The following is an 11,797-nucleotide window of genomic DNA, read 5'->3' as shown; positions in this document are numbered from 1 at the left end:
TCAAATGAGATGAGGCATGGGAAAACACTTCAAAAACATTTGGTTACAGTGTAAAGTATTTCCACCTGGCTATAAAGCAAGTCATGCTCCTGGGCTGAAGAAACTGCAAGGACGTTTGTTGTCACTAGGGAGAGTAAGCTGGGCGTTGCTATGTGACGTCATTACCTGGATGGAGGGAAGGATACTTAGCATATTAGCCTTTTATATACATATATACTAAAGGCCCAATGCACAAAATTTGTGCAAGGGGCTTGGCCCTCACAGCCCTGGCTTCATCAGGAAGGTCATCCAGACAGTTGTCCAGAAGGTCATCCTGCTGTTCAGTCTAATTAGCACTTAGCTCTTAATTATATAGAAGATATATATTGATTTCAGAGAAGAAGGGAGAAGGAGAGACAGAAACATTAATGATGAGAGTCATTGATTGGCTACATCCTGCACATCCCCTAATGGGGATCGAGCTTGCAACCCGTGCATATGCCCTTGACCACAATCTAACCCAGGACCCTTCAGTCTGCAGGCCGATGCTCTATCCACTGAGCCAAACCAGCTAGGGCATTACAGTTGATCTTTAAAACCAATGTTGATACATTAATACAGAGACTCATGTACAAGCTGCCAAGTTTTCCACCTTTTAATCCAAAATTTTACTATACCAACTATCTCCTTTGGAAAGTACAAGGCTTAAGAAGCAAAATATGGTTTGCACAGATCAGTTGATTAAGACACAGTGCTAATAAAATCAAGGTATAGTTCAATTAACCTTTTTATAGGAGCAATTATACAAAAGATAATACCTCTAATTTCATTTATTAAGGTTTTTCTTGTATCTATATATATGCCAGACACAGTGCTAGGCCTTGGAGTTACAGAAAGGAATAAAATATAGTGTCTTCCCTCTAGGCACTTGCAAATGTCTCCTATATATAAGACATTCACTACTACAAAGAATATGGACTAAACCAGTGAAACGAATTGTGTACATTTATTATCACCTCCAGTAGTAGAAAAAAAGAATTTCCAAATCACATTTTGAACTGATACTGGTTTACTAGAATTTCTTCCTATGTAAAATAGAAAACTTAATTTCCTTCAGTGTCCAATAATTTGTTAAATAAATTTGTATTTGTTTTGATATTTTTGAATTCAATAGTGCTCTTTATTTAAAAATTTGTAACCAGAAATAGACTAGAGTTTGAGCCAAGGTAGGAGCACCATTCATCAAAAATAGCACTAAAGTGAGAATCAGAACACTGGGTTGCAGTTTTTGCCTGAAGAAAGTAAGGCTGTAATAAATTTCTAAAATCAACTCTGGCAAAAGAATATGACCACATTTCTTCTTCTATTTTTCTAGAATTTCAAAATCCACTATTAATTTCATTTTGTTTTTCAAAAAAGCATAGCACCCATTCTCCCCCCCCCCGTCCCCGCCCCCACCACAGTGAAAAGGGAACTATGCTAAAAGTCTCTGATGATGAAAACTGACATTAATTGGAAAAGAAACCACTATGGCCTAAACCCTGATCACAGAACAGCTGTCATTTCAGCATTTGAATTTCTCTAAATCTGCACTTTGCTTCAAAAGTAATTGTGAGCCCAGTTATACCCTTTTCCTTCCTGAACTGTTAGGCAACATCACTAAGCAAACCATAAAGCAAATTAGTTAAATGCCTATATAACTTGTAAATATAAATTATGGATTTATTCATAAAGTTTAATGTACTGTATCTGATAAATACATTTTCAAAGTTGAATATCAGAAAGAGCTGTCATTTTTTACAATTCTAGTGTGTTTTTTATTTTTCCCATCACCATTTATTCCCTTTATGCCCTCTTCCACCTCTACTCACCTCTTCCCTTGAAATCAGCACACTGTTGTTCATGTCCATGAGTTCTCTCTCCTTTTTTCTTTTTCTTGGCTCAATCCCTCCACTTTCCCCCAAAACCCCCAACATTTTTTACAATTCTGGTATTAATACTTCATATTTGACAATTTAATGGTCAAGAATAGCTAATCTGAACCCTAATTGCTTGAACACCAGTTCCTGAGTCCAGTATAATTTAAACCACACTTACCTTGATACCACCACAAATATAGCAGTCACTCAATTATTTGTTTATTTATTTATTTAAGTTTTATTGAATTTATTGGGGGTGATATTGGTTAATAAAATTATATAGGGTTCAAGTGTACAACTCTATAATACATCATTTGTATATTGTATTTTTTGTTCACCTGAAATTTCCTACTTCAAAATCATTAATAACACAATATGGCTTAAGTTTTTGACATTTTCACTCTGAAGTATTTGGGGAGAGGGACATATTAGGAATAAGTAACAATTAAGCAACAGAAGAAATACAGACTCCAATTTCATATGTTCAACAATGAATAAAGGTTTTGGCATGTGCCTATCTTGGGTACAAAGGTGATAAAATAGACTGTAGAACTCTTACTACTGTTACTGAATATCATTCAATTAAAATGTTAATATAAATAAAGGGAGGGTGTCTCTTCTCAGACCTACTGGCAAAAAAAAACTTTCTAGTTATTCATAATATATAGAAATTTGATCTTGGATCTTGCTGGTGGCCAACCCCTTTCATGTCTTTCAAAAAGCTAATGATATAAGTGCAATAACTCAGTCAGAGAAAGACAAATACCATATTATTTCACTTATATGTGGAATCTAAAGAAGAAAATAAATGAACAAGCAAAATAGAAACAGACTCAGATAGAGAGAACAGACTGATGGTTACCAGAAGGGAGTTGGGGGATAGGTGAAAAAGGTGAAAGGATTAAGAAGTACAAATTGTTAAGTTACAAAATAGTCACCAGGATCTAAAATACACGATAAAGAATCCTATATAATAAAGAGGTAATATGCAAATTGACCATCACTCCAACACACAAGATGGCCGCCCCCATGTGGTCTACCATGGCCACCCCCATGTGGACAGAAGATGGCCACCACAAGATGGCCAGCAGGGGAGAGCAGTTGGGAGCAACCTGGCCTGCAGAGGGAGTGGTTAAGGGCAATCAGGGAGGCAGGAAGGTGAGCGGTTGGGAGCCAGCAGTCCTGGATTGTGAGAGGGATGTCTGACTGCCTGTTTAGGCCCAATTCCACCGGGATCCCTTGAGGGGTCCGAGATTGGAGAGGGTGCACCGGGCCTCTAGTATAGTCAATAATATTGTAATAACTAGGTATGGTGCCAGATGGCTACTGAAAATATTGGGGGGAACACTTTGTAAAGTACATGATTGTCTAACCAGTATGCTGTACACCTGAAGCTAACACAAAATAATATTAAATGAAAACTGTTATTGAAACATAAAATTTAAAAAGGTAATGGTATTATGATTCTGTTTAATTTTAACTATTTGTGAACATAGACAAATTCATTGAACAAATATTAATCAAATGCAAACTATGTAGTAAGTTCTATGACTCTGAACATTTCCTCCACATTTAAACATTAACATGTTAAAATGTAAAATATATTCTAAGATATTTTACAATATATCAAATATTTTAAGCCTGATAATAGATATGTACAGCACGTTACCATTCAAATACAAAATACAAGGAGGTGAGGAAAGCTGTTCAGTATCTCTTTCAACCAGTATTCCACTTTTAATATTAGAAAAGAGAGTATTCACAATGAGTAACTTACAAGTAGTAAGGAAAATTGGAGGCCAAAGTAGCTCTTCTAAAACTAAGCTCACATTCAATCTGCCCAACATTCTGATAATAAATGGGGTCAGCATTTCTGAATTCACTTGCATCTTTAATGAACAAGATCAAAGTGTAAAGAATTCCAACAATTCTCTGACAAACACTCCATTAGAAAATCTAAAATCAATTCAAGTGGACTTCTGAATATTCATTTTGTCTGCAGTAGGTTTCAAAAGCTTTGTTTTCCCCCCTATAGCCCAAACTCTTTGAGCGTCTAGGGAAGGTCAATGTATTTCAAAGAAGGATATGGAAGCCTATAAGACCAAGCATTTTTAAATGGAATTTTAAAGAAACCAATAAAAGAAATTCTCTAAGCCAGACTAGCCTTTCTTCAAATTCCTGTTTTCTGCCCACTTTCCCCCACCCCTTTTAATTATTGTCAGCCAAAGATGAACCAAAGTTAGGTAAAATGAGTACTTAATAGCAGCTTTCTTGATTGAAAAATAGTTCTAAATTGTTCCTCAACAAATATACAAATGGTTTCTCAGAAAATGTCTGTGGTTTACTGAGGAGCAAACAAATCAGTACTGCACAATTCTTTAATATGTTGTTATACTCTTAACCAGCCTTTAATTAAGTTCTAGTCTATTCAGAATAAGAAATAGGCATTAATATAGGTTCGCTGTTGGTTAAAGCAATGGTTCTTAATATTCTGTATAGTTATAAATTATCTGGAGGAGGGTTAGTGGCAGTGAAGATGACCAAAATCACCTTTTATTATTATCACTAGAGGCCTGGTGCACGAAATTTGTGCACTTGAGCAGGGGAGGGGAGGTCCGTTAGCCCAGCCTGTGCCCTCTCGCAGTCTGGGAGCCCTTGGGGGATGTCTGGCTGACAGCTTAGGCCTGCTCCCCTGTCAGTCAGACATCCTTAGGGCTGTGAGCCTGGCTTCTGGCTGAGCAGTGTTGCCCCAGGGGCACTGACCACCCAGGAGCAGCTAATGCATTTAGCGCCTGCCCGCTGGTGGTCAGTACACATCATAGTGACTGGTCGTTCTGCTGTTCGGTCAATTTGCATATTAGCCTTTTATGATATAGGACTAGGGGCCTGGTGTGAAATTCAGGGGGGGGTACCTCAGCCTGGCCTCTGCCCTCTCACAATCCAGGATCCCTCAGCAGTCAGATAGCCCCTGAGGGATGTAGCAGTGCACCAAGCAGCAGGCAGCCAGGGAGCCCAATCTGGGACCAGATGCTGCACTGCTCACACTCATCCCAGCCTGCTGCGCCTGCTGCCATCACTCAGTAGTGCTGCCGCAGAGTGAGGAGAGGCTCCCGCTGTGGCAGCTGTACTTGCCAGCCACGAGCCCAGCTTCTGAGTGGCGCTCTCCCTGTGGGAGTGCACTGATCACTGGGGGCAGCTCCTGCATTGAGCGTCTGCCTCCTGGTGGTCAGTGCACATCATAGCGACTGGTTGTTCCAGTCGTTCCACCGTAATGGATGCTTAGGCTTTTATTATATAGACTAGAGGCCTGGTGCACAAAATTCGTGCAAGGGTGCCAGGAGCCGGTCCATCCTTGCTGTTTCAAGGGACCTGGCATAACATCTGCACAGCATATGCTTCAAGGGACCTGGGGTATATGGCATCCTGTTCTTACTATGTTTGCTCCCCTTCTTGGCGCTATGTGTTCTAACCAAGGCCACCTCCCCGAGAAAGGATGTTTCCCCAGGTGGGGACTTTCCCCTGAAGTTAGGGAGGGAACAAAACCCCTTAACTGAGTGCCAGGCGGGTAATTAATCACTTTAACTACAAACAATCACCCTTAAGCTACATAATCTTTACTCCCTGGAATGGAAATAAGAAACGCCCTAACTTTTGGAATAGAGACTGAAGGATTGGAATCAACTGGTATAAATACAGATGTAACAAGACAACAGGACACAAGGCTGCTGATCAACTGAATGCTGTCTCCGTGTCATTCCTTCTTCGCCGACTCCGTCCACACCTTTGGGGACCCCTGGACCTGCTGGGGTTGGACCCCGGCACAAGGGGGGGGGGGGTTCTTCAGCCCAGTCTGCACTCTCTCCAATCTGAGACCCATCAAGGGATGTCTGACTGCTGGTTTAGGCCCAATCTCACAATCTGGGACTGCTGATTCCCAAATGCTCACCTGCCTGCCAGCCTGATCACCCCCTAACCACTCCCCTGCCAGCCTGATCAACGCTTAACTGCTCCCCTGCCAGCCTGATTGCCCCCAGTTGCCCTCCCCTGCTAGCCTGGTCGGCCCCAACTGCCCTCCCCTGCAGGCCTAATCACCCACAACTGCCCTCCCCTGCCGACCATCTTGTGACCACATGGGGGCGGCCATATTGTGAACACATGGGGGCAGCCATCTTGTGCGAGTGCGTGATGGTCAATTTGCATATTGCCTCTTTATTATATAGGATTCTTTTAAACGAACATATGAAACAAAGGCACACAGTTGTATACAATACTGCAAGTTGCCTCTATTTCTTCCCTGTACCCCCAAATACTTCTGCTATAGGTTTTGAAGACAATCCAGCTGTCTCTCATAATATTGTAGGATTAGATCCAGGACCCCTGTGGATATCAAAATCCATCGTTGTTCAAATTCCTTATGTAAAATGGCATAGTATTTGCATATAACCTATGCTCATCCTCCCAAATACTTTAAATCATCTCTAGATCACTTATAATACCCAATACAATATAAATGCTATGTAAATAGTTGTTATACTGTATTTGTTTAGAGAATAATGACAAGAAGTCTATACATGTTCAATACAGATACAGCCATTGTAGGTCTAACTACACAGTACATTGTATCGACAATGTAACATTGTCACCCCAAATAATTTTTCAAAATATATTTTTATTGATTTTAGAGAGGAAGGAAGACGGAGAGAGAATAGAAACATCAGTGATGAGAAAGAATCATTGATTGGCTGCTTCCACTGGGGATCAAACCCACAACCCAAGCATGAGCCCTGACTGGCAATCCTATGGGGGTTGACTGTACTCTATTACAAAATGGGTTACAGACTGGATGTAGTACCAAAAACAAAAATCTCTGGTAGATGGAGTCTTCAGGAAACAGTATATTAAAGACATTAGGGAATTAGAAGTAATGCTGTTTAAAAGGTCACAGATGTGAGAGTCAAGATAGCAGCGTAAGTAAAAGCCTTGTACTTGCTGCCTCCCACATCTACATCAAAGTTACAACTAAAATGCAGAACAAACATCATTCAGAACTGCCTAAAAGGTGGCTGAGTGGAAGTCCTACAACTAGAGAAGTAAAGAAAAAAAAACACACACACACACTGAGACTGGTAGGAGGGGTGGAGGTTTGGAACGGGCTGGTCTGGCATCCATGTGTGTTGCTTTTTTAATTGGGAGGGAGATCATCTCTCATCTTTGTGGAGGCTACCTGAGAGGAGCAAGAGGTCCCAGCTCCACACCAGATCCCCATCCCAAGCTTCCAGAGCTGGGAAAATAAGTCCCTATAATTTTGGGCTGTAAAAACCAGTGGTGATTGGGGTTCAGTGACACAGAAGGTGCTAGAGCCCCAGCTGTTCCTTTGAAAGGGCTGGCTCATGAACTGACTTTACGAAGTCCCACTTCCTCTGAGCTCCAGTGCCAGGCAGAGGCTCTGGGGTATCCAGACATATATGGGGAGGAACTGGATTGTCTGGCATCAGGGCAGGAATTCAGGGGCAGCTTTTTCCTAGAAAGGGGTGCTTGCAGGGGTCATTGTTCCTGTTCTGGGACCTCCCCAGTCATAGGGTTGACTGGCAGCCATATTTTTTGCTCTGCCTGGCGATTCCCAAAGACCCTGGTGATTTCCAGAGACCCCACCTCATCTGATATGCTGCTACACCCAACCTGTTTGCAGCGGCTTTTGCATATGAATGGCCTGACCTGGCTCGGGATTTAGATTTTGCTAAAATCTCTCTAATAAGCAGCTGGGTCATCATGCCCCAAACCTATCAAGGAAAGTCCCAAGACCCTGAACTAGCATGAGCCTGCCTTGCTTCATAGCTGGGCATCACCGAGGCACCTCCAAGCCCAATAAAAATAGCTCCTGCAGGGTGGCCCCAGGCAGTGGATGACTTTGTACCTCCCTGGGGGCCCTAGAGCCAGTGCATCTGGTGGACAGATTCAGATCATAGCAGATTACAACTCTACACATTCATAAGCGACACACTCAAGGGGCAGACTCTATGAGCACTAAACTCCTGCTCCATAAGGGCGTCTCCTGCACAACAGTTCTCCCATTGTAGTCACAGTGGGGCCTCACAGCCAATTAGTCTGCAGATCAATTCCACTCAGTGATGCCAACAGCAATCAAGGCTCAACTACAAAACTATTCACACAGCCCACACAGGTATGTACCTAGAGTGCCCAGCTCAGGTGAAGGGGGAGGATGAGCCACCTATAGGACACCTACTACACAAGGCCACTCTACCAATTCCAGGAGACATAGCAACTCTATCTAATACATTGAAACAAACACAAAGAAGCAGGCAAAATGTGGAGACAAAGAAATATATCACAAATGAAAGAAATGGAAGCAAGCAACCTTTTGGATAGAGTTCAATACCATGGTTATAAGGTTACTCTAGGACAGGGGTGGGCAAACTTTTTGACTCGAGGGCCACAATGGGTTATTAAACTGGACCGGAGGGCCAGAACAAAAGCATGGATGGAGTGTTTGTGTGAACTAATATAAATTCAAAGTAAACATCATTACATAAAAGGGTAAGGTCTTTTTTTTTCAATAGTTTTATTCATTTCAAACGGGCCGGATTTGGCCCGTGGACCATAGTTTGCCCACGGCTGCTCTAGGATCTTCATGAGACTTTCAGGGATCTTAGTGAGAAAGTCAAAGGCATGAAAAAGGACGAGTCATAAAGTAAGCATACACTAGCTGAAATAAAGAATAATTTACAGGGATTCAACAGTAGAATAGAGGATTCTGAGAATAAAATTAATGACTTGGAATATGAGGAATCAAAAAACACCCAATTAGAAGAACAAAAAGATAAAAGAATTAAAAAAATATAAAGATAGTGTAAGGAACCTCAGGAACATCTTCAAGTGTACCAACATTCGCATTATGGGGGTACCATAAGAAGAGAGAGAGAGAGCAAGATATTGAAAAGCTATTTGAAGAAATAATGACATAAAACCTCCCCTACTTGGTGCAAGAAATAGACTTACATGGCCAGGAAGCACAGAGAGTGCCAAACAAGAGGAACCCAAAGAGGCCCATACTAAGACACATCATAATTAAAATACCAAGGATTAAAGACAGAGAATCTTAAAATCAACAAAAGAAAAGCAGTTAGTTACCTACAAGGAGCGTCCATAGGACTGTCAGCTGATTTCTCAACAGAAACATTGCAGGGAAGAAAGGAGTGGCAAGATACATGCAAAGAGATGACTAGTTAAGACCTACAGCCAAGATTACTCTACCCAGCAAAAATCTCATTTAGAATTGAAGGTCAGACAAAGAACTTCACAGACAAGAAAAAGCTAAAGGAGTTCATTACCACCAAACCAGTATTACATGAAATGTCGAAGATTATTGAAGAAGGAGGAGAAGGAAGAGGAGGAGGAGGAGGAGGGAAGGAGAAAGAGGAGGAGGAGCAGGAGGAGGAGATAAAATATGAATAATAAAATGGCAACAAATACATCTCTATCAACAATTAAATCTAAAAATTAAAACAAGCAAATAAGAAATCTAATGAACAAAATAAAATGGTGAATCAAATTGAATCAGGGGCATGGAAACAAGGAACAGACTAATGAATCTCAGAGGAAAAGTGGGGGGTGGGAAGTGATTAACCAAAGATCTTACCTATGGACACAGACAATAGGCTGGTGAAGTCCTGGGAGAGGTTGGGAACTGGGTGAAGGGGATCAATGGGGGAATAAAGGGGACATCTGTAATACTCTAAACAATAAAGATATTTTTTAAAAGGTCACAGATACATAATTTTTGGATGGCAGGTAATACTCAGGTAAATAATTCTTAGAATTATTATTAAAATATGGCTAGCCCTGCCTGGGCTATTCTAATTTACAGTAGTGATATGTTTAGTATATTTTTAAGAACCCAATGGCTAGATCAGCATTTCTTCAAGTTTTGATCTCAGGACCACTTTATACTCTTTAAAGTCATTGAATAAACCAAAAATTTTTTGTTTATATAGACTATTTCTTGTTTTACTTTTCTATTGCATTTGTTGCAGTAGCATTGGTTAATAAAATTATATAGGTTTCAGGTGTACAATTCTATAATACATCATCTGTATACCATCCCAAGTCAAGTTTCCTTCCATTACCAATTATCCACCCTTTCCCTTGGGTAATCACCATACTGTTGTCTGTGTGTATGCCTGTTTGTCTCCCCCACTCCCCTGCTTAATCTCTTCAATTTTTTCAACTTTTTCACCCAGCACCTGAACTCCCCTCCCCTCTAAGAGCTGTTAATATGTTCTATATCTATGAGTCTGTTTCTATTTTGTTCGCTAGTTTATTTTGTTCATTATATTTCATATATGAGTGAAATTATATGGTATCTTTCTTTCTCTGACTAGTTTATTTCACTTAGCATAATACTCTTTAGGTCCATCCATGCTGTTACATATGTAGATTACTTCTATTTATATTTACAATATTAGAAATTAACACTGAGTAATTTTAAACTGATTTCTTTATTCATTTAAAATAACAGTCACAAATACCTATTATAATTAACATATTTTAAATAAAAAATAACTATATATCCCTCAAAATGGAATAAAAAGTGGCCCTGTCATTTGTGCAAAGGTCTTTAATGGCAGACTTAATAGAAAACTGCTGAATGTTCATATTGGCTTCTGCATCATATCTTTTGGGATCTGTTTTTTTTGAATGAAATATATGAAGGAAATCTGTACTCACACAGATATGCAATTAGAAAAATGAATATTTTAATAGCATTTTCAAATAATTTCCATTATTCTTCTTTGATACTACACCAAAACTTAACAATTGGTAGTTTCTTAAAGGTTAGGTGCAAGGTAGAATTTGAAGCCATACCAATGAACTCTGTACTTCCTTATATGAAAATACATTGATTTATCTTGTATAATGAATGGATCTTTTATCTATACATGCTTTTGTAATATCTTGTGTTGGTCATTGGAAAGTACTGGTTTATTGAGTTATTCAGATCTCACAAATGATGACTCATTTCAAGATATACAATACCAAAAATATCACAGTTGCTTTTTGATATTGTATAACCATCGATGACATTAGAAAAGTCTAAGTATTAGGAAATTGTCAAGCTCATGTGATAGATAAGGTTTCTAAGGTTCTAGTTTTTGCTATGCACTTAAATTTTATCATTAACAACAAATGCTGTCATTTTTTTTCTTGACATAACAGACTCACTTAGTTCATTTTGGAGAAAAGGTCTTCTAAACATCCAAGTCTGGGTAACCACTGTTCGTCAGTAGTTCTTTTAAGTTAAAAAGGAGTTTGAAAAAAGCGGCTGGTTCAGCTCACAACTTAGTCATACAAGTGTTTCTCCTTCAGCCAACCATCATATTTTGGTCTGCTGCAGAAGTATTTTATGCCTATTTCCCAATTCAGCACACAGAATATACAAAAATTTGTGTATGACAAGGTAGGATAAGTAATAGGATAATAAAATTAATTATTTTTCCTGATTCATCAAGGACATTCTTAGGTAAAACACATTTTCTTTTTACTGTAAATGCATGGAAGTATAGTATACAATACAGTTTTGTGCCTCTGTCTTAATTTGTGCTAAGGGGCTAGGAGTTTTTGCTGATCACTGCCTATACACCCTCCATGTAAATGTCAACACAGTGAAACATGGAAAATAATGTCTACATATTATTATGAAAATAGTTTTGACCTCATGGACCCCTGAAACAGCCTCAGGGATTTGTGGTCCCATATCATAATTTGAAAACTATTGAGCAGGATCAATGATCTCCAAACTTTAATACGCATGAGACTAACCCTGGAAACTTGCTAAAACACTGAACTCCCAGGTCCCAATTTCCTGATTCAGTATGTCTGGG

The 11,797-nt window shown here is 39.6% G+C and overlaps 1 protein-coding gene across 1 annotated transcript in view; it reads right to left on the bottom strand.

Annotated features, from left to right (window-relative positions):
- Positions 1-11,797, bottom strand: part of RNF128 (ring finger protein 128, E3 ubiquitin protein ligase) — a 78,855-nt gene that overhangs the window by 39,049 nt on the left and 28,009 nt on the right. The window lies entirely within an intron of this gene.

This window comes from Myotis davidii, unplaced genomic scaffold (assembly GCF_000327345.1).
Source record: "Myotis davidii unplaced genomic scaffold, ASM32734v1 scaffold278, whole genome shotgun sequence".
In the NCBI taxonomy this organism is placed as follows: Eukaryota; Metazoa; Chordata; class Mammalia; order Chiroptera; family Vespertilionidae; genus Myotis; species Myotis davidii.
The sequence above is the reverse complement of the archived record's forward strand: the minus strand, read 5'-3'. Positions and strand labels throughout refer to the sequence as shown.